Here is a 22,752-nt window from a genome sequence, read left to right on the forward strand (position 1 = left end):
ACCCCTCTCTCTCTACAACGACAGACGACCCTTTTAGCATTTAGCTGAAGCTACCTCATAATAGAAGTAATCAGGATGTTCATCAATATCGATCATCATAATTTTCATCACTTCTGCATTATTCATCTGTTCATGTTTAGCAATAGCACGTTTAGATGGATACAGGCGGAGATACATGTGGAACATAAAGTAGGGCCACATTGGATACATAAACAGAAGAAAAGTATTCCAATAATTACACATAGAATCGTTAATAGTTTCCAACCCCAAGTACTAAGCAAAGTCCAGAACCAACTAGAAAATGTCCAAGTGCCGTTTTCAGTATGGATCTCGGAAGCAATTTAGAAATAGCATCATATACAGAGGGCGAATTATCAGGGATGTATACGCAACAACTACTTCGATGATGCGGCATGCACCCCCACGATCAGCTAGTACGACATCTAGAACCATCCGGTTCTGGAGTGTAACGATTCTAGTAATTTGAAGTCCTTCAGTCAAATTCCCTAAAGCAGAGGCAATTTCATTTGCAACAGCTTCTACAAAACGTGTTAAACGTCTTATTTTTCTGCTATTTAATGCAGCCCTTACAAAGGAAAACAATCCTAAATTGAAATCTATATATTGTTGTAAAGCAGTATCAGTCTGGTCAATGGTATCAAGATCTAATGTTCTCTTAACTCTATTCAATATAAAGTCATGGTACAATACAAAATCGTTGATACATAGGTGGGGCAATAAACACAGGGGGCAACACAAAGGAAATATAGCAAGTTCCTAACCACCCAATAGGAAGACGGTGGTATCCCTTATTTCCACAAATAAAATAAGTATTTCGTGATGCCACAAAAGTAATACAACAGGTGTATCAAAGGTGAGAGTAGTATTACATTCACTTTTCCCTACTCGAATCGTGCCTTTATTTCGGACACATAGTTCTGCCCTAGTATCAATTACACAGACCCCCCAGGATATTGCGGCATAGATTTGCAAATTTAGCGGCACAAAAATGGAAATTTAGCGGCACAAAAATTGAAATTTTGCGGCATTATTGCGGCACCTTATTTTACTCTTAATTATTCCTTTTCAGCCTTAAATTATTGTAAACTGATTTAGCAGAGTATTTAACTTTGACAAATGCATTATAAACTGTCTGAGTTCCTTTCCTCTATTATTCGTGAATTGCGAAATTGCAAAATGCTGGAGGGTTGTCTCAGTGTTTCCCCTCCTCATTGCCTTCCCTCTCTCTCTATTCTTCTTCATCCACCCCTTCTTGCTTTCCTCACTTCTGGGATATTCCCAAACAATAAAGTTTTGTAAAAACCCATAACAAAACAAGAATTGCCAAAAGGCTGGTGGCCAACGCCTGACCTATTTGGTTTTGCCAATGTTCTAGATTCTGTCAGTTAAAGTCTGTACTTGGTTCCAAGCAGCCTTTAGATCATGAACTAATTGCACACATGAATATTTCTATCAGCTAGTAGCTACCTCTTCCTTCTCTAACTTCACTTTCAACCTGCAACAACTCATCTGTCAGGAACGGCCACTTTTTTTTTAATAAAAAGAATAGCTACTTCGATCAAATTAATAAAGCTTGCTAATGTCGTTCTCCCGTCCCCCTCCCCACTTCGACCTCCGATTCAGTCCCTCTCTTTTTGCTCCCTTAATTTCCTAGATCCGTTCGCCATGTTGCTCAACCTGCATCCTTGGCATTTGTAACTCGGCACACTGTCTACACAACTTTGTGCTAAAAAAACTATCATTTTTTCTGAAGTGTTTATTCTGTACATAATTATTATTTGTAGCAGAGCACGTACACGTCCTTCATTGGTGAAACACTCTAGACGGGTGGGTATTTCATTCATTCCGCTCCCTCGTTCAGCTCCGCGGGCCTCTGAAGCAAGCAACATTTACAGTTTGCTTCTGGCCTATTCCCCCCTCCCCCCCCCCACCCCATATTCAACTTGAGAGGGACTTCTAGCAGTTCAGCTCAAAGGTCAACCTCTCAAGGCTACGCCGTACAGTCAGTCTACAGCCATCACTGAAGTCGAGTTTCCTCCAACAAGCGATAATCCACACACTAGAAATGTATGAGATGTGCTTTTTCGACCACATTTCAAAGTCTTAATAAAAGTGCTACGTTATATCTTATGCATGTCTGGCTCACATCGTAAAGAAAAATACCCACACGTCTGCTCACTAACAGACACTTTAACAAACAGCTGCTCAGAAAAACCAACACGAATCTGGCACCTGCTTATTTCCTACCCCCTTAGAAATATATGTGCTTAGGGTGGAAATCTTGACCGTATTATTGATACTCAAACGATAGGTAAAATGTAAGCTGCCCTTGTTCAGGAACGAATGAAGGAGAGGAAAGAGGTAAGAACTGCTTCTGAAGTCACCGTCTTCCTTCAGCAAGCTTGGACGAGGAAGACATGGGGCGCCACCTCCCACTGCGCCATGCAGACACACTCATCCCAGCTCTTTACCCCCTACCAGGAAGAAAGATCAACAATGGAACGGACCGCAGGTTACGTGTGTGCGTGCAACAAATTGGAACTCCCCAAAAATCTGCAGGGAGACCATTTTTCGCGGCAATAATGGAAAATATTGCGGCCATAGCGCTCCTAAGCCGATTTTGCGGCAATTTCGTGAATCGCGAAATCGCGAAATGCTGGAGGGTCTGATTACAGTAATTACATGTGAATTAGACATATTTAAACGTCTCAAATTAGTAAAAATACGAGGTGTAGATACATTGTCTGGTCGATATTCTTCCCATTCGAATTTAGTTCCTTCTGCTTGTGGATGACCATCTTTATCATTAAAACAAATTTTATTCAGTCGAAACAATAGTCCACCTTTAGTTGGCCATCTTAAAGTAAAAAGAAGGGTGTACCAGGCATTACAAGAGCCATTATGGGAAAATGGAAGAGGAATAAGTGGGGTTCCTCCTTTCTTCTGATGTCCAGGCAACATCCCACATACCCAACAGTTCGCAGTGTTCGTCATATTATGGGTATGGTGTAAAATCTGGATGAAACTATTGTTCAAATAAGTCTGTCTGTCTTTCTTCATGGTAGGGCAAAGTAAAATGAAAATGTTCAGATGGACTTGGAGTGGTAGGCAGTAAATATTCTCGCGCAGGAAGCAAACGTTCAATAGTCCAGGCTATTACTGCTATTACCACTATAGTCGAAACAAAAAGCACAGCACCAAGAATTGTCTTGCTCCTTGTCGTAGCTGATGCCATTATTCAACAAGCATTAGAAATGCAATCAGGCTCGGATTTATTTGAGTTTGAGCTAATGGCATTGTAAATGCCAATGTATTGTTGCTATGTGTTATGGAGTGTTCATGTGGTGTGTACTGCCAGTGATCTCCTTGTGAGTGTGAGAATATTGCACCGTTACTGCCTGTGTTGTCCTTCTTGTGAGTGTGAGAAGCTTGCACCTCTGCTGCCTGTGGTCTCCTTGTGAGTGTAAGAAGCTTGCACCTCTGCTGCCTGTGGTCTCCTTGTGAGTGTAAGAAGCTTGCACCTCTGCTGCCTGTGATGTCCTTCTTGTGAGTGTAAGAAGCTTGCACTGCTGCTGCCTGTGATGTCGTTCTTGTGAGTGTGAGAAGCTTGCACAGCTGCTGCCTGTGAGTATGAGAAGATTGCATTGTGCATCTCTGTGCTGTGCCTGTTCTTTATAAGGGACTCTTGCTCTGTTGCTGCTGCTGCCTTGGCACAGTACCTGCTGTGAGTGTGTGAGGGAAGCTTGCACCGCTGCTGCTTGTGATGTCCTTCTTGTGAGTGGGAGAAGCTTGCACCTCAGCTGCCTGTGGTCTCCTTGTGAGTGGGAGAAGCTTGCACTGCTGCTGCCTGTGATGTCGTTCTTGTGAGTGTGAGAAGCTTGCACCGCTGCTGCTTGTGATGTCCTTCTTGTGAGTGGGAGAAGCTTGCACCTCAGCTGCCTGTGGTCTCCTTGTGAGTGTGAGAAGCTTGCACCGCTGCTGTTTGTGATGTCCTTCTTGTGAGTGTGAGAAGCTTGCACCGCTGCTGTTTGTGATGTCCTTCTTGTGAGTGGGAGAAGCTTGCAACTCAGCTGCCTGTGGTCTCCTTGTGAGTGTAAGAAGCTTGCACAGCTGCTGCCTGTGATGTCCTACTCACTACTCACTACTCTGCACTCACTACTCTGCACTCACTACTCTGCACTCACTACTCTGCACTCACTACTCTGCACTCACTACTCTGCACTCACTACTCTGCACTCACTACTCTGCACTCACTACTCTGCACTCACTACTCTACTCACTACTCTACTCACTACTCTACTCACTACTCTACTCACTACTCTACTCACTACTCTACTCACTACTCTACTCACTACTCTACTCACTACTCTACTCACTACTCTACTCACTACTCTACTCACTACTCTACTCACTAATGACTATTCTACTCACTACTCTACTCACTAATGACTATTCTACTCACTACTCTACTCACTAATGACTATTCTACTCACTACTCTACTCACTAATGACTACTCTACTCACTACTCTACTCACTAATGACTACTCTACTCACTACTCTACTCACTAATGACTACTCTACTCTCTAATGACTACTCTACTCACTACTCTACTCACTAATGACTACTCTACTCACTAATGACTACTCTACTCACTACTCTACTCACTAATGACTACTCTACTCACTAATGACTATTCTACTCACTACTCTACTCACTAATGACTATTCTACTCACTACTCTACTCACTAATGACTACTCTACTCACTACTCTACTCACTAATGACTATTCTACTCACTACTCTACTCACTAATGACTACTCTACTCACTACTCTACTCACTAATGACTACTCTACTCACTACTCTACTCACTAATGACTACTCTACTCACTACTCACTAATGACTACTCTACTCACTACTCACTAATGACTACTCTACTCACTACTCTACTCACTACTCACTGACTACTCTACTCACTACTCACTAATGACTACTCTGCACTCACTACTCTGCACTCACTACTCACTACTCTGCACTCACTATTCTGCACTCACTACTCACTACTCTGCACTCACTATTCTGCACTCACTACTCACTACTCTGCACTCACTATTCTGCACTCACTACTCACTACTCTGCACTCACTATTCTGCACTCACTACTCACTACTCTGCACTCACTATTCTGCACTCACTACTCACTACTCTGCACTCACTATTCTGCACTCACTACTCACTACTCTGCACTCACTATTCTGCACTCACTACTCTGCACTCACTATTCTGCACTCACTACTCACTACTCTACTCACTACTCTACTCACTAATGACTACTCTACTCACTACTCTGCACTCACTACTCACTACTCTACTCACTACTCTGCACTCACTATTCTGCACTCACTACTCACTACTCTGCACTCACTATTCTGCACTCACTACTCACTACTCTGCACTCACTACTCACTACTCTACTCACTACTCTACTCACTACTCTACTCACTACTCTACTCACTACTCTACTCACTACTCTACTCACTACTCTACTCACTACTCTACTCACTACTCTACTCACTACTCTACTCTCTACCTCTACTCTCTACTCTACTCTCTACTCTACTCTCTACTCTACTCTCTACTCTACTCTCTACTCTACTCTCTACTCTACTCTCTACTCTACTCTCTACTCTACTCTCTACTCTACTCTCTACTCTACTCTCTACTCTACTCACTACTCTACTCACTACTCTACTCACTACTCTACTCACTACTCTACTCACTACTCTACTCACTACTCTACTCACTACTCTACTCACTACTCTACTCACTACTCTACTCACTACTCTACTCACTACTCTACTCACTACTCTACTCTCTACTCTCTACTCTCTACTCTACTCTACTCTCTACTCTACACTCTCTACTCTACTCTCTACTCTCTACTCTACTCTCTACTCTACTCTCTACTCTACTCTCTACTCTACTCTCTACTCTACTCTCTACTCTACTCTACTCTCTACTCTACACTCTACTCTCTACTCTACTCTCTACTCTACTCTCTACTCTACTCTCTACTCTACTCTCTACTCTACTCTCTACTCTACTCTCTACTCTACTCTCTACTCTACTCTCTACTCTACTCTCTACTCTACTCTCTACTCTACTCTCTACTCTACTCTCTACTCTACTCTCTACTCTACTCTCTACTCTACTCTCTACTCTACTCTCTACTCTCTACTCTCTACTCTCTACTCTCTACTCTCTACTCTCTACTCTCTACTCTCTACTCTCTACTCTACTCTCTACTCTACTCTCTACTCTACTCTCTACTCTCTACTCTACTCTCTACTCTACTCTCTACTCTACTCTCTACTCTCTACTCTACTCTCTACTCTACTCTCTACTCTACTCTCTACTCTACTCTCTACTCTACTCTCTACTCTACTCTACTCTCTACTCTACTCTCTACTCTACTCTCTACTCTACTCTCTACTCTACTCTCTACTCTACTCTACTCTCTACTCTCTACTCTACTCTACTCTACTCTACTCTACTCTACTCTACTCTACTCTACTCTACTCTACTCTACTCTACTCTACTCTACTCTACTCTACTCTACTCTACTCTACTCTACTCTACTCTACTCTACTCTACTCTACTCTACTCTACTCTACTCTACTCTACTCTACTCTACTCTACTCTACTCTACTCTACTCTACTCTACTCTACTCTACTCTACTCTACTCTACTCTACTCTACTCTACTCTACTCTACTCTACTCTACTCTACTCTACTCTACGCTACTCGCTACTCGCTACTCGCTACTCGCTACTCGCTACTCGCTACTCGCTACTCGCTACTCGCTACTCGCTACTCGCTACTCGCTACTCGCTACTCGCTACTCGCTACTCGCTACTCGCTACTCGCTACTCGCTACTCGCTACTCGCTACTCGCTACTCGCTACTCGCTACTCGCTACTCGCTACTCGCTACTCTCTACTCTCTACTCTCTACTCTCTACTCTCTACTCTCTACTCTCTACTCTCTACTCTCTACTCTCTACTCTCTACTCTCTACTCTCTACTCTCTACTCTCTACTCTCTACTCTCTACTCTCTACTCTCTACTCTCTACTCTCTACTCTCTACTCTCTACTCTCTACTCTCTACTCTCTACTCTCTACTCTCTACTCTCTACTCTCTACTCTCTACTCTCTACTCTCTACTCTCTACTCTCTACTCTCTACTCTCTACTCTCTACTCTCTACTCTCTACTCTCTACTCTCTACTCTCTACTCTCTACTCTCTACTCTCTACTCTCTACTCTCTACTCTCTACTCTCTACTCTCTACTCTCTACTCTCTACTCTCTACTCTCTACTCTCTACTCTCTACTCTCTACTCTCTACTCTCTACTCTCTACTCTCTACTCTCTACTCTCTACTCTCTACTCTCTACTCTCTACTCTCTACTCTCTACTCTCTACTCTCTACTCTCTACTCTCTACTCTCTACTCTCTACTCTCTACTCTCTACTCTCTACTCTCTACTCTCTACTCTCTACTCTCTACTCTCTACTCTCTACTCTCTACTCTCTACTCTCTACTCTCTACTCTCTACTCTCTACTCTCTACTCTCTACTCTCTACTCTCTACTCTCTACTCTCTACTCTCTACTCACTACTCACTACTCTCTACTCTACTCACTACTCTACTCACTACTCTCTACTCTACTCACTACTCTCTACTCACTTCTCCTCTCCCTACTCTGCCCTCCCTACTCTGCCCTCCCTACTCTGCGGGTGTGTGGTGGTGGTGTGTGTGGGGTTGTGTGTGCGTGGGCATGGGGTTGTGTGGGCATGGGGTTGTGTGGGCATGCGGTTGTGTGTGCGTGGGCATGCGGTTGTGTGTGCGTGGGCATGCGGTTGTGTGTGCGTGGGCATGCGGTTGTGTGTGCGTGGGCATGCGGTTGTGTGGGCATGCGGTTGTGTGTGCGTGTGCGGTTGTGTGTGTGTGTGCGGTTGTGTGTGTGTGTGCGTGCGGTTGTGTGTGTGTGTGTGCGGTTGTGTGTGTGTGTGCGGTTGTGTGTGTGTGTGCGGTTGTGTGTGTGTGTGCGGTTGTGTGTGTGTGTGCGGTTGTGTGTGTGTGTGCGGTTGTGTGTGTGTGTGCGGTTGTGTGTGTGTGTGCGGTTGTGTGTGTGTGCGCGGTTGTGTGTGTGTGTGTGTGTGTGTGTGTGTGTGTGTGTGTGTGTGTGTGTGTGTGTGTGGTTGTGTGTGTGTGTGCGGTTGTGTGTGTGTGTGTGTGCGGTTGTGTGTGTGTGTGTGCGGTTGTGTGTGTGTGTGTGTGCGGTTGTGTGTGTGTGTGCGGTTGTGTGTGTGTGTGTGTGCGGTTGTGTGTGTGTGTGTGTGCGGTTGTGTGTGTGTGCGGTTGTGTGTGTGTGTGTGTGCGGTTGTGTGTGTGTGTGTGTGCGGTTGTGTGTGTGTGCGGTTGTGTGTGTGTGTGTGTGCGGTTGTGTGTGTGCGGTTGTGTGTGTGTGTGTGTGCGGTTGTGTGTGTGTGTGTGTGCGGTTGTGTGTGTGTGTGCGGTTGTGTGTGTGTGTGTGCGGTTGTGTGTGTGTGTGTGTGCGGTTGTGTGTGCGGTTGTGTGTGTGTGTGGTTGTGTGTGTGTGTGTGCGGTTGTGTGTGTGTGTGTGCGGTTGTGTGTGTGTGTGTGCGGTTGTGTGTGTGTGTGTGCGGTTGTGTGTGTGTGTGTGCGGTTGTGTGTGTGTGTGTGTGCGGTTGTGTGTGCGGTTGTGTGTGTGTGTGCGGTTGTGTGTGTGTGTGCGGTTGTGTGTGTGTGTGCGGTTGTGTGTGTGTGTGCGGTTGTGTGTGTGTGTGCGGTTGTGTGTGTGTGTGTGCGGTTGTGTGTGTGTGTGTGCGGTTGTGTGTGTGTGTGTGTGCGGTTGTGTGTGTGTGTGTGTGTGCGGTTGTGTGTGTGTGTGTGTGTGCGGTTGTGTGTGTGTGCGGTTGTGTGTGTGTGTGTGTGTGCGGTTGTGTGTGTGTGTGCGCTTGTGTGTGTGTGCGGTTGTGTGTGTGTGCGGTTGTGTGTGTGTGTGCGGTTGTGTGTGTGTGTGTGTGTGTGTGTGTGTGTGTGTGTGTGTGTGTGCGGTTGTGTGTGTGTGTGTGTGCGGTTGTGTGTGTGTGTGTGTGCGGTTGTGTGTGTGTGTGTGTGCGGTTGTGTGTGTGTGTGCGGTTGTGTGTGTGTGTGCGGTTGTGTGTGTGTGTGTGCGGTTGTGTGTGTGTGTGCGGTTGTGTGTGTGTGTGTGTGTGTGTGTGTGCGGTTGTGTGTGTGTGTGTGTGCGGTTGTGTGTGTGTGTGTGTGTGTGCGGTTGTGTGTGTGTGTGTGTGTGTGTGTGCGGTTGTGTGTGTGTGCGGTTGTGTGTGTGTGTGTGTGCGGTTGTGTGTGTGTGTGCGGTTGTGTGTGTGTGTGCGGTTGTGTGTGTGTGTGTGTGCGGTTGTGTGTGTGTGTGTGTGCGGTTGTGTGTGTGTGTGTGTGCGGTTGTGTGTGCGGTTGTGTGTGTGTGTGTGCGGTTGTGTGTGCGGTTGTGTGTGTGTGTGTGCGGTTGTGTGTGTGTGTGTGCGGTTGTGTGTGTGTGTGTGCGGTTGTGTGTGTGTGTGTGTGTGCGGTTGTGTGTGTGTGTGTGCGGTTGTGTGTGTGTGTGTGCGGTTGTGTGTGTGTGTGTGTGCGGTTGTGTGTGCGGTTGTGTGTGTGTGTGTGCGGTTGTGTGTGTGTGTGTGCGGTTGTGTGTGTGTGTGTGTGCGGTTGTGTGTGTGTGTGTGCGGTTGTGTGTGTGTGTGCGGTTGTGTGTGTGTGTGTGCGGTTGTGTGTGTGTGTGTGCGGTTGTGTGTGTGTGTGTGCGGTTGTGTGTGTGTGTGTGCGGTTGTGTGTGTGTGTGCGGTTGTGTGTGTGTGCGGTTGTGTGTGTGTGTGTGCGGTTGTGTGTGTGTGTGTGTGGTTGTGTGTGTGTGTGTGTGGTTGTGTGTGTGTGTGTGGTTGTGTGTGTGTGTGTGTGGTTGTGTGTGTGTGTGTGTGCGGTTGTGTGTGTGTGTGTGTGCGATTGTGTGTGTGTGTGTGTGCGGTTGTGTGTGTGTGTGTGTGCGGGTGTGTGTGTGTGTGTGCGGTTGTGTGTGTGTGTGCGGTTGTGTGTGTGTGTGCGGTTGTGTGTGTGTGTGTGCGGTTGTGTGTGTGTGTGCGGTTGTGTGTGTGTGCGGTTGTGTGTGTGTGTGCGGTTGTGTGTGTGTGTGTGTGCGGTTGTGTGTGCGTGTGTGTGCGGTTGTGTGTGTGTGTGCGGTTGTGTGTGTGTGTGCGGTTGTGTGTGTGTGTGTGCGGTTGTGTGTGTGTGTGCGGTTGTGTGTGTGTGTGTGTGCGGTTGTGTGTGTGTGTGCGGTTGTGTGTGTGTGTGTGTGCGGTTGTGTGTGCGTGTGTGTGCGGTTGTGTGTGTGTGTGTGTGCGGGTGTGTGTGTGTGTGCGGGTGTGTGTGTGTGTGTGCGGTTGTGTGTGTGTGTGTGCGGTTGTGTGTGTGTGTGTGCGGTTGTGTGTGTGTGTGTGCGGTTGTGTGTGCGCGGTTGTGTGTGTGTGCGCGGTTGTGTGTGTGTGTGCGGTTGTGTGTGTGTGTGTGCGGTTGTGTGTGTGTGTGCGCGGTTGTGTGTGTGTGTGTGTGTGTGTGCGGTTGTGTGTGTGTGTGTGCGGTTGTGTGCGGTTGTGTGTGTGTGTGTGCGGTTGTGTGTGTGTGTGTGTGCGGTTGTGTGTGTGTGTGCGGTTGTGTGTGTGTGTGGTTGTGTGGTTGCGTGTGTGGTTGTGTGGTTGCGTGTGTGGTTGTGCGGGTGTGTGTGTGTGCGGTTGCGTGTGTGTGCGGTTGCATGTGTGGTTGCGTGCGGTTGCATGTGTGTGTGTGGTTGCATGTGTGGTTGCGTGCGGTTGCATGTGTGTGTGTGGTTGCATGTGTGGTTGCGTGCGGTTGCATGTGTGTGTGGTTGCATGTGTGGTTGCGTGCGGTTGCGTGTGTGTGTGTGGTTGCATGTGTGGTTGCGTGCGGTTGCGTGTGTGTGGTTGCATGTGTGGTTGCGTGCGGTTGCATGTGTGTGGGGTTGTGTGTGTGTGGGGTTGTGTGTGGGGTTGTGTGTGGGGTTGTGTGTGGGTGTGCGTGTGTATGGTTGGGTGTGTACAAGCCACATCGTTCACACTGAGCTCTGTATATAAAGGTCATGCAATTTGTACATGCGATTTTTAAAGTAATGTATTTCTGAGAGCAGCACCCATTTTTTTTTTAGGTTTAAGTATTTTTTATTGAGGAAGTACAGAGACATAGCAATGTAAAGCATGAAAGAGGTCGGGCAATAATAGACAGTTCCCTGAGAGCAAATTAACTGCCGATACAGTCTTCAGAACTCACCGCCACCGTCGTGGTCCAATAGCCTAAATCAAGCGAGAGCGGTTACAGGTGGCATCCTCAAGCATTGCGGTCGAACGTCGACCGGGAAGCAAATACCAAGCTCTCTGTACTTCACTAAGAACGTAACAAACTTCCCCAACAACCCCCCCGACCTGCCCCTTCCCCCCTCCCCCCAACTCTCAGTCCGGTGCCGCGCAAGAAAGGTTCACAGACACTCACAAGCCTTCTCTCTTCGTGTACCCAACCCACTGGCCTATCCCTCTACCTTCCTCCTGTCCATTCAGGTAATCGGTGGTGTAAGCCTAAGGAGTCTCAGATACCTGGGGCACGTAAGCTCCCTGAATTCAGTAGCTAAAAGTATGGAATGGTTGCCACAGCTCAGTGAATTGGTCGACCTCCCCAGCTAGTGTAAGTGAAATTTTCTCCATACCCAGTACATGCCACAGCCTGTGCAACCAGCCCGTGATCGAGGGGACCGTGGAGGTGCGCCAGTGTACTAGAATGTTCTGCACGGCAGAGCCCAAGGCAATGGCTATGTGTCTCCCTCTCCGGGATTTCAACGGAAACATTAAGGCATTAGGTAGGCCCAGTAAGGTATAGGCCGGGAAACGAGGTATTTCTATGCCAAAACATTTATCAATTTCATCGAGCACCTCCCTCCAATAGCCCTGTAGCAGTGGGCAGTCCCATAAGATGTGTTAAAGTCCCAATGTGCCCGCAAGCGCGCCAGCATGTATTGTCTACGAGCCTGTGCATTTCGTGCAAGCGTTCAGGAGTGCGGTACCAGTATGTCGAAACCTTCGTGAAGGTTTCCGTGAGCCCCGCATGATATGCAGAATGTCGCGCTCTGTATGAGATCTGTTCCCATTCTTTGTGGCTTAGTGTTCTCCCAAGTTCCCTGTTCCACCTCTCCCTCCCGGGGTTATAGATATGTGTGGACGGAGGCTGTAGCATTTTGTATAGATCCGATATGAGTTTCGCGTCCGAAGTGCGCGTCGCCAACCAACGCTCATAGGGGAGCAGGTTCCTATCTGCCGCATCCCGTACCTGAGGGTGCAGTGCCCAGTGTCTAACCTGCCAATATCGCATCCTATCCGCCTCGATCAGCTGGTAACTCTCCTTAAGGGCCTCAAAGGGGAGGACCCCGCCCTCCCCGTACACATGAAAAAGCGCCCTGCAGCCGTTCTCTCGCCAATGCGCAAAAGCACCCGGTTCCACCCCTGGCGTGAAGTCCGGGTTATCCACAATAGGGGTGAACGGGGAGGGGAACGTGGTTAGCTCGAACCGTTCGCAGGTAGCGTCCCACACCCTCAGCGGGACCCTAGTAACACATGAGGCGTAAAGGTTCGGGGGTCTGTGTTGTCTACGCAGGAATGGTATCTCCTGCAGCGGACGGCCCGCCACCGCCTGATCTTGGAAGAGCCAGTGCTTGTCCGACTCCCATCTGCTCCACTCCACCAAGTACCTCAGCTGTGACGCCTGGAAGTACTTGTGAAGGTCAGGGACACCCAGTCCACCCGCCTCCGGCGCCAGGGTCGTCAGTGTTCTCTTCATCCGAGGCACCTGGCCCTGCCAGACAAATTGGGATAGAGCTGTCTGCATCATCCGCATCCAACCTCTAGGGGGCTGTAGCGGAAGTGCTCGGAAGAGATATAGGATCTGTGGTAGCACGGTCATCTTCAGCGCTGCTATCCTGCCTAGCCACGATATCGTCCCCCTGCTCCATCTCCCCAGTTCCTCTTTCACTTTCTTGCCTAACGCCTCATAATTAACCGCTACCGTCGCCGACAGTGTGGGGGCCAGTAGGATGCCTAGATAAGGCACATGGTCCCGTGACCACCTCATTGGGTAACGCCTCTGCAAATCGAGTCTCGTCCCGGGCGTCAGGGAGAGATCCAACGCTGTGGATTTCCCCATATTCATCCTGAACCCGGCCGTTGTCGCAAAAGCCCTGAGCTCTTCCATACATGCAGGCAAGGCCCTCCGCGGATCCTCTAGCGCAAAAATGACATCGTCTGCGTACAAGCTTACTGTGTGGGTATAACCCCCCATCCGCACTCCCGTAGCATCTGCATTTTGTCTCACTCTGGGCAAAGGGCTCCATGTAGAGGGCAAAAAGTAAAGGGGACAACGGGCACCCCTGTCTCGTGCCGCGTTCGATCTTGAAACTCCTTGAGCCACAGCCGTTGACTCGTACTGCCGCCGACGGGAATTTATAACAATTAAAGACCATGCACCTGAATTTCTCCCCTATGCCCATTCGAGCCATCACCCGTTCTAGATACGGCCAGTGCACCCGGTCAAACGCTTTCTCGGCGTCGACTGAAAGGAGCATCCTTTCCCCCGGGATCCGGGAGGCCTTTTCCAGTACGTGCACCAACCGCTTGGTATTGTCTACCGTTTGCCTGCCGGGTATAAAGCCGGACTGGTCCGCCTCAACCAGTCCGGGGAGGTATTGCGCCAATCTCGCAGCCAAGATCCCTGTGTAGATCTTCAGGTCCACGTTTAAGAGGGAGATCGGTCTGTACGAGCCACACTGAGCCCTGTCCTTCCCCGGTTTGGGTATGACCGAAACCGTGGCATGCAGAAGATCCGACGGGATAGCGCCGGGACAGCTAAAGGAGTTAAACAATTTGGTCAATATCGGAGCTAGGGCGGTGCAAAACGTCTTATAGAAGAGGGTGGTGTAACCATCCGGTCCCGGAGCCTTCCCGAGTTTCAGCCTAGCGATCGCCGAGAGAACCTCCTCTATCCTAATCTCTCGGTCCAGGTAGTCAGTCTGAATTTGAGCTAGGGACGGAAGAGTCACCGAGTCCAGGTAATCATCTGGGTCCCCAGTGGCCGCCCCGTCCTCCGCGTAGAGCTTGGAGTAGAACTGCCGGAAAGCCTCAGCTATATCGGCGTCGTCTGTAACTGTGCGCCCATCAGGCACCGCAAGTTCTTTGACCCGACGGCATTGGTGTGCAACTCTAAGCTTAGCTGCCAATAACCGGCCACAGCGATCCCCCCCTGTGTAAAAAGCGTGTTTCAAGCGGAGAGCCGCATACTCAGCCCTGTCCAGATCTAGAGACGACAGGAGCTTCCTCGCCGCTTTCAGCTGTTTCCCCATTTTTTTTTTTTTTTTTTAGATACCTGCTTACAAGATAAACCATATCTTCTTTACAAAGTAAAGGAGGCCTTCCCTTTGTAGGGAAAAACAATATAATGCTTGTTTAGCCTACCTCAGTCAAAGAGCAGGCGCGGGTTTGCCGGCGCGCGCACAGAGCTCAAGGGAAAAAAACCACATCAGTGCACACGCTCCCAGCACCATCTGCCTTCAATTACCGGCACCTCGGACAGCTGGTAATTGAGGATTTATGTATTCTGCGCGTGTCCCAACACTTTATGCAGGAAGTGGACATTGCAAAAATTCCAAAGCCCTATGGCGTGCTGCCTTACTTAAACACAGCCTTGCCTGGACCAATTACCATTCACATGGCAGAATACCACACGCAAAAACCGCGCGCTTTCTGGAATGCGGCAGCCCACAGCCCTTTCTGAACTTTTTTTTTTTTTTTATAACATTAGAGCTCGGAAGCCCTGCCCCACTTCGTGTGACGTAGGCCCGAGCCCTAAAAACAAAAAAAAATTCTTCAGAACAAAACTAAAAAATTTAAAATGAGTGCTAAGGACTGAGGTTGCCGCTGGTGTCTTCTCCAAGATTCAAGACGGGTGTCGCTACACTCAACAGAACTGATCCCCCCCTTGATATACTCGGCGTCTGTGTCCACAACCTCAGAACGGCCACTCAGCCAGTCTTGGACAAAACAACAGCTTTTCTTGATCGTAGGTTATCTTTCGATGCGTCAGAAACAGTATGGTCCGGGAAGGCTCCCTCAGATTCTTTGAGAGTGGCAGCTGGGCTCTTCTCTGCATCCAGGATATCTCTAAAATCAGATACTACTTTAGGATTCACCAGGTCCGGGGAGACACGGCGGCAATGAGTAAAGTGCACCCACCGCTTCTTATTCGTGACACGCACAGCCGTCAGAGTTGCCAGCAGTATCTGTTCAGGGCCACGCCACCTCTGTTCTAAACTGCTGGATCTCTCGAACACACGTATCATCACGTGGTCCCCAGGACGAAGATCATGAGCCTCACCAATGGAGTTGTCGGGGAGCGCTTCTCGAACCTGTTGATGAATAGAAAGTAAATCATTTGTTAATCGTGCCAAGTAATCGTTCATCATTATGCAAGGCACATCCTGTATCAAACGAGGCTTTGGAAGGCCCATGAATATCTGGGGAGTTCCTAACACCACTTCATAAGGCGTGAGGCCAGATCGGGAATGGGGCACTGATCTAATTGACAGCAATGCCAAAGGCAGAGCATCCGGCCATTTCAAAGACGTGGATGCCACGATCTTTGCTAGCTTCAGCTTCAGAGTTGCATTGTATCTTTCTACCAGACCTGCTGACTGCGGATGAAATACAGCATGGAACTTTTGTTTAATTCCCAATCCTTTCAGGACGTACTCCACTATCTTCCCGACAAAATGAGGACCATTATCATTCCACAAAAACTTACAAACACCATAGCGCGGGAAGTACTCTTTGAGTAACACCTTAGCTGTTGTCAATGCTGTATTATCCTTCGTGGGGTAGGCCTCAATCCATTTACTGAAAGCACACACCACCACTAAGACATACTTGAGGTTATTACAGCGCTCCAGCTGGATGTAATCCATTTGCAGTACTTCAAATGGTGCAGTGGGTGGAACAAACCCTCCTTTAGGAGTATAAGTCCCTTTAGCAGGATTATACTGTAAGCATATCAAGCAGGTCTGTACTACTCCTTTAGCCGTATTGCCAATCTCAGGATGCTCCCAAACTCGTGTAAGCAATTTAGTGATTGCAAGAGCTCCAATATGCGCTAGCCCATGTGTCATTTGGACCATTGCTTGTAAATAAGCGGCAGGCAATTTCCATCGTTCCATATCTTTGCTACGCCAACAACCCTCATCGTCCAACACTCCCTCTGTTGCCCAGGTTGCTAGTTCTGCTTCAGATGCTGATTTCTGTATGTCTAATATTTCTTCTCTAGCATCATGCCATCGCTCAACCTGTGATTTCACCACATACGTAGGAGAAGTATTCTGCAACATGGCAGTCTCTCTCGCTATGCGATCTGCAAAAGCGTTTCCTTGCCCTATTTTGTCTGTCACTTTCTTATGTGCACTACATTTGATTATCGCGACTTTCTTTGGACATAATAGTGCATTCAGGAGATCACGTACTAATTCACCATGCATGATCTGTACTCCATGCGATGTCCAAAACCCTCGCTCCTTCCAGAGTAGGCCGAAATCGTGCACTACTCCGAAAGCATAACGACTGTCAGTGTAAATGTTCACACATAATCCAGCACTCAGCTCACAAGCTTTCGTCGATGCTAATAATTCAGCTGCCTGAGCCGATTTCTGCGGTATTCGTGCTGTTTCTACCACAGTCTTAAGTGTCGTGATCGCATAAGCTGCGGAAGTCGTGCCATCTGGTAATCTTAAACCCGATCCATCAGCCCACAGTTCCCCATCTACATCTGGAAGAGGCGTATCCTGTAAATCGATACGACCCTTTGTTTGTTCTTCGGTCAGGAAAACACAATCATGGTGTTCTTCCTTCTGGGTCTCAGCAACAGGATATGGCAATAAAGTAGCAGGGTTTAAAGTAGCGCACCTCTTTAGTGTAATGTGGCGCCAATAGTGTTAATTTGTATCCTGTTAGACGAGCAGTGCTGCGTCTTTGTTTGGTTCAATAAGGCATCTACTGCATGGGGGACTAACACCAACAGTTTATGTGACAACACTATTCCCTCACTCTGTCGTATGGCCACTGCTGTTGCTGCAACTGCTCGAAAGCATCCAGGCAGTCCTCGAGCCACAGGGTCGAGTAATGCCGAGAAATACGCACAAGGTCTCTGTTTGTCTCCGTGTGTCTGCGCTAAAACTGACAATGCGCATCTATCCTGCTCATGTACATACAATGTAAAGATCTTTGTGTAATCAGGTGTACCGAACACTGGTGCAGAACAAAGAGCTTGTCTCAATTGCTCAAAAGCATTCTGACATTCATCTGTCCATTCAATGGGAACTGGTGTATCTTTGGACAACAATGCTAACAGGTTTTATAATATGTGAAAATCCTAATATCCATTGCCTACAAAAAGACCTCAATCCTACGAAAGCACGAACATCTTTTTGAGTGCAAGGGACTGGCGTATCCAAAATCGCCTGAATTCGATCTGGTGTTAATGCACGCCCCTCCTTAGACAAAAGATGACCGAGGTAGGTCACCTTTGGTCTACAATATTGTAGCTTCTACGAAACCTTGTGATTGTTCTGGGCAAGAAAAGAAAGCAGAGAAAGTGTACTCTCCTCACATTGCTCCTGTGTGTCTGCTGCTAAGAGGATATCATCCACATATTGAATAAGAGCCACCCCAGACTGTAAATCAAAGGAATCGAGCTGTCTTTTTAGTGCCTGACTATAAATGCTAGGACTTTCTGTATAACCTTGAGGAACCCTACAAAATCTATACGATTTGTTATTTAATGTGAAGCCGAACAAATAGCGGCTATCAGGGTGAATAGGAATCGAGAAGAAAGCATTCTTCAAATCGATCACAGTGAAGGTAGTTGCTGTGGGTGGAACCAAAGTAAGTAAAGTTGTAATATCAGACACCACTGGATACTGGGGCACCACTATCTTATTGATTTCCCTTAAATCAATGATAAACCGATAAATTTTGGTGTCCGTGTCTTTCTTGAGAATCGGGCTGTTGCATACATTATAAGAAACTTCCTCCACCACCCCCGCTGCAATTAGATCATTTACAATATGTGTTAAGGCAATTTCTCCGTCTCTAGAAATTTTATACTGCGCTATGCGAGGCAAAGACGCTCCCTCCTTTACAGTAATCCGCACGGGAGGGATAATCATTTGACCCACATCTGTATCAGAAGTGGCCCACAAAGTATTTGGAAGAGATGCTAACGTATCAATCTCCTGCATAAGGTACAATCTCTCAACCTCTGGATAATTTTCATTTAATATGACTCGCACTCCTTCAGGGGCGCAACGTATAGTTGCTCGAAAGTGTTTCAACATATCAAGTCCCATAATATTATCTGGTGTGTTCAGAGATAACACAAACGGACATGGAGCAACAAATGTATCAACATAAAATGTAAGGGGTTGGGACAGTGGGCTAAGGGAAGATGTTCCATCAAACCCTATCGATGTAATCGTTTCGCCAGACAGGGGAGCCCTTGGAACCAAGTGTTTGGACAGAGCGCTACGAGTAGCCCCTGTATCGACCAGAAACTGATCAGTAGAACCCAAAACATTCGCTGATATATAGGGACCCCTTTGATCTACTGGTACTTCCACTGATTCCACACGCCATCCTACACAATCCTATGCATGTGTATTTTCCTGGGACTCGACAAACTCACCCTCAGCTATCTGATACTGATTTCGTTGATCAAAAGCATTATGACCACCCTGACCACGACCTCTTGCCTCAAACTCACCACGATTAGTCGTTCCACCTCTTGCTCCTGAATAACTATTCCGAGACCTTCCACCTCCTCGCCCACGCAGATTACGCTGTTCTCGAATAACCGGACAATCCGCGATCCAATGCCCAAACTGTTTACAATATGCACATTGATCCTCAGAAATTTCTGTACGAGGAGCAGACGCATCATACGATCCTCGTCTACCCCTATTGTTCCCTCTCTGCTGCGTGGCATAAACCTGAGCCAACATCACCTTCATTTTCAAATCCTTCGCCTTCTTATCACTACTTTCCTTAGCCTCCAATTCCTGCCGCTCATAATACTGAGCCATAGTCAATAAAGAAGCAGGGGTTGCCGTGGTCCATGAACTTTCGCTAGTCTTTAATCGTTTTGCAATCTCCGGGAGGAGATTGGCCACATACTTATCAACGAACAAATGCCTGCCCGTGTCCTCTGTTAATAATTGACCACTGTAATCATGAAACGCTTCTTCGAAACGTGAAAAAAAAATCGGAAACAGTTTCATCTGGCTTTTGTTTGCAGAACGCTAACATCGTCCAATCAATTTTCTTAGGGGGTACAAGCGTTTTTAATTCATTCAAAATAGCCTCTGGAAGGTCCATAATTAATTGACATGGTTTACACGCTGGTTCCCCTATCTAGATCCGCTTGAACTAGTTTTCCAATCTGCACCCAAAATCGTTCTATCGTCAAATTTACGAATCATCCTCCACATATCAGGAGGCAATATCAACCCAAAGAAAAGGTCAACATCGACTGATGTCATAACACATGAAGTAATAGCACCTTCCACCCCTTCATAGAAAGCTGCTGGATTTTTACGGGGATCAGGTAAAGCATTCTTAAGCGCCATTACATCTGCTCTATTCCTATTCCAAGGCGTATAAACCCAATTATATATAAAATATCCCTTTGCATCCGCAGATGTTTTATTATCATTTGTACCTTGGCCTTTAGGAGGGACATACAAAGGCGCAGCTTCTCGCATAGGCATAACATTAACCGCAGCGCTCTTTTCTGTTCCGAAAATAGGGAACTCTTTTGATAATCCCGTCGATCCAGACGCAGACAGGTCCGATGCCTTTTTCGCCGTTCGTAGACGTGTCGCCTCATCCCGTAGCGTGATCAAATGCTGGAAAAACTCCTCCATGTCTGCAAGAACAAAAAGACCTTTACGAAAATTCTCACGACCAACTGATATAATTTTAGGTTCCAATTTAGGAGAATGCTTCTTAAACCGTTCAACAACTTCATCTGCAAAATGATCTAAAAAATATAATTGCTCCTTTCCAGACCACGTACTCCTAGAACCATTAACCTCTTCAGAAGTTATAGCATTTGTATTAAGTTTCCGAGCAATCGAACGCAGTTCTGCTGTTCGCTCAGCCGATAACCTGGTACGCTGTTTATCCGGATCCTCCTCGGTCGAGTCCTCATTCGGGGCCGTAGGTGAAACATACGGTGGCGGACAACGATCTAGTAATGAAAAATCGTCTATTTCATTAGTAAGGACAGGATCAAGAGGACGTCGAACAGGGAACTGCCCATTAACCTGCAAATTACGTTCTCGAATCTCCCTCTTTCTGTTCCTGCAATTCCTTTTCCTGTAGCTGTAAAGCTTTGTCACGAGCAGCCTTTCACTGCTCCTTGTCCGCCAAGGCTTGTTCACGCTTCATTCGTTCACGCACCGCTTTCTCCCACATACGCACACAATCAAACATATCCTGCTTAGACCTGCGCTGAAACAAACCTTGTTCCACATATTGGACTTTTTGCAAGTCGAATGACCCATGTAGTGGCCACTGTAACTCACGGTCTCTTTTCGTATATTTGTACCATAGATTACTGTACATTATAGGGGGCCGGCCAAATTTTATGTACATTTCGCGATTAGGAGTCCCCTCTGGGGGAGCCGGCTGAGATTCATTTAATCGATAACTGGTACCATTTCCAAAACAGCACATTCCTCGGAGCGTGCTTAAAACAGGCATGTTAAAAATATCACGAAAGCGTGATATTACAAAAATGGCACTTAATATGTCTTACACATGATGTGCCGTTCAAACAAATTCAAAGTCGGAGAAATATCCCTACACGCCTGCCTATGTGAGGTGCACTCCACATATAAATCAAATCATAGGTTCAAAATTGTTGGCCAACTCAAACAAATTGAAAAAGCCACAGTAAGTGTCAATAGACTACCTTACCAATCATAAGCTTACCAAAGATTCTCAAAGGTCCAGGTTCCAACTGCCAAGGTCTTTTAACCGAATCAGCCAAACGGGCACTTGCACGACAACTCAATCGATCAGGATCTCAGTCGAGGACCGGCGCCACCTGGAAGGTCAGATCAGAAGGAAAGGAAAAAACTCTGTGGGTGCCAAGACTCGGGTCACTCAGTGGCAGCGCGCGTCCATGGCGAGTTTCCAATCCTTCGTCGCGACCTCTCCTTCGGGCATCCGAGTCGCCGATGAGTCACATCTGGGTCGCCAATTGTCGTGTTCGGGTTCTACAGACCTACATACTCTGCAAAAAACTCTTGAACACCTTAGAACAGAAGTTGGCACGGAAACTGAAAATGCAAAAGACATGTTTATTAAGACCCCATGGGGCGGTGGCACAATCATACAGCACCCTTCGGCAATGCAAGAAGTATCACACCGAACATCGATGTGCGACCTCTTTTATACAGTTTAACAGCAATAAAAGCGTAGGTGGTATACTTTGTAACAGTTTTAGGTACATATAAGGGCATTTTTGGAACACAGACAGTTTGTGGGAGGAGTTAAGGACCACTGGTCAGTTTTGCACAACATTCCTAAGAGATGACCACTCGGTAGTCTAAACGTGTAAATGCGCATGCGTGAGATTGACCAGTACTAAAAATAGCCTGTTGCTGGGCAGGACAAACTGTCATAGGGATGGAGAAAGGACGAAAGGGCATGCTGACCACGAGGCAGCGTGTTCATACAAAATGGAAGCCACTGAATACAAAATGGCCCCGTACGTTTGGTCAAGTTAACGCAGAAGATTCGTGTAGCTGAGCTAAATGCTAATTCAGATACTGCCAATTACGACATCCCTCACAGCACACTACGAACTGACACCACACCGTTGGATTCTAGTAGCAAGTTCTTTATATAAGCAAATAGCGAAGGAAGCACTCTTATATATACAGTGGTCAAGGGACCATAAAGTCTTGGAGGATTCGGGAAGGGGGAAGCGGGACAGTCTTTTAGTCTCTGGGTCAGTACGGGGGCGTACCCTACGCACAGCTCTCAATCCTCGAGCTGGGGGTACGGGATGATGGTCGTACTGGCTGCCTCATCTTCGTCGAGTCGGCTCGGTCGTGATGGGGGTCTCGATGGTCCAGCTGGACCAGAGTACTCCTCGAGCCGCGGCGAGGTCAGCAGGGCTCGATCTGGAGAGGTTCGTGAGAGCCGCGACAGCGTCAGCAGGGCTCGGATGGTCTTAGAGGTCGAGCCCCGACAGCGTCAGCAGGGCTCCGATGGTTGCAAGTTCAGCTTGAGCCGCGACAGCGTCAGCAGGGCTCCGATGGTTGCAAGTTCAGCTTGAGCCGCGTCAGCAGGGCTCCGAGGTTTTAGAGAGGACGAGCCGCGACAGCGTCAGCAGGGCTCCGGTGGTTTTAGAGGTTGAGCCGCGACAGCGTCAGCAGGGCTCCGATGGTTGCAAGTTCAGCTTGAGCCGCGACCGCATCAGCAGGGCTC

The sequence above is a fragment of the Lissotriton helveticus genome, chromosome 3_2 (assembly GCF_964261635.1).
Source record: "Lissotriton helveticus chromosome 3_2, aLisHel1.1, whole genome shotgun sequence".
Lineage (NCBI taxonomy): Eukaryota > Metazoa > Chordata > Amphibia > Caudata > Salamandridae > Lissotriton > Lissotriton helveticus.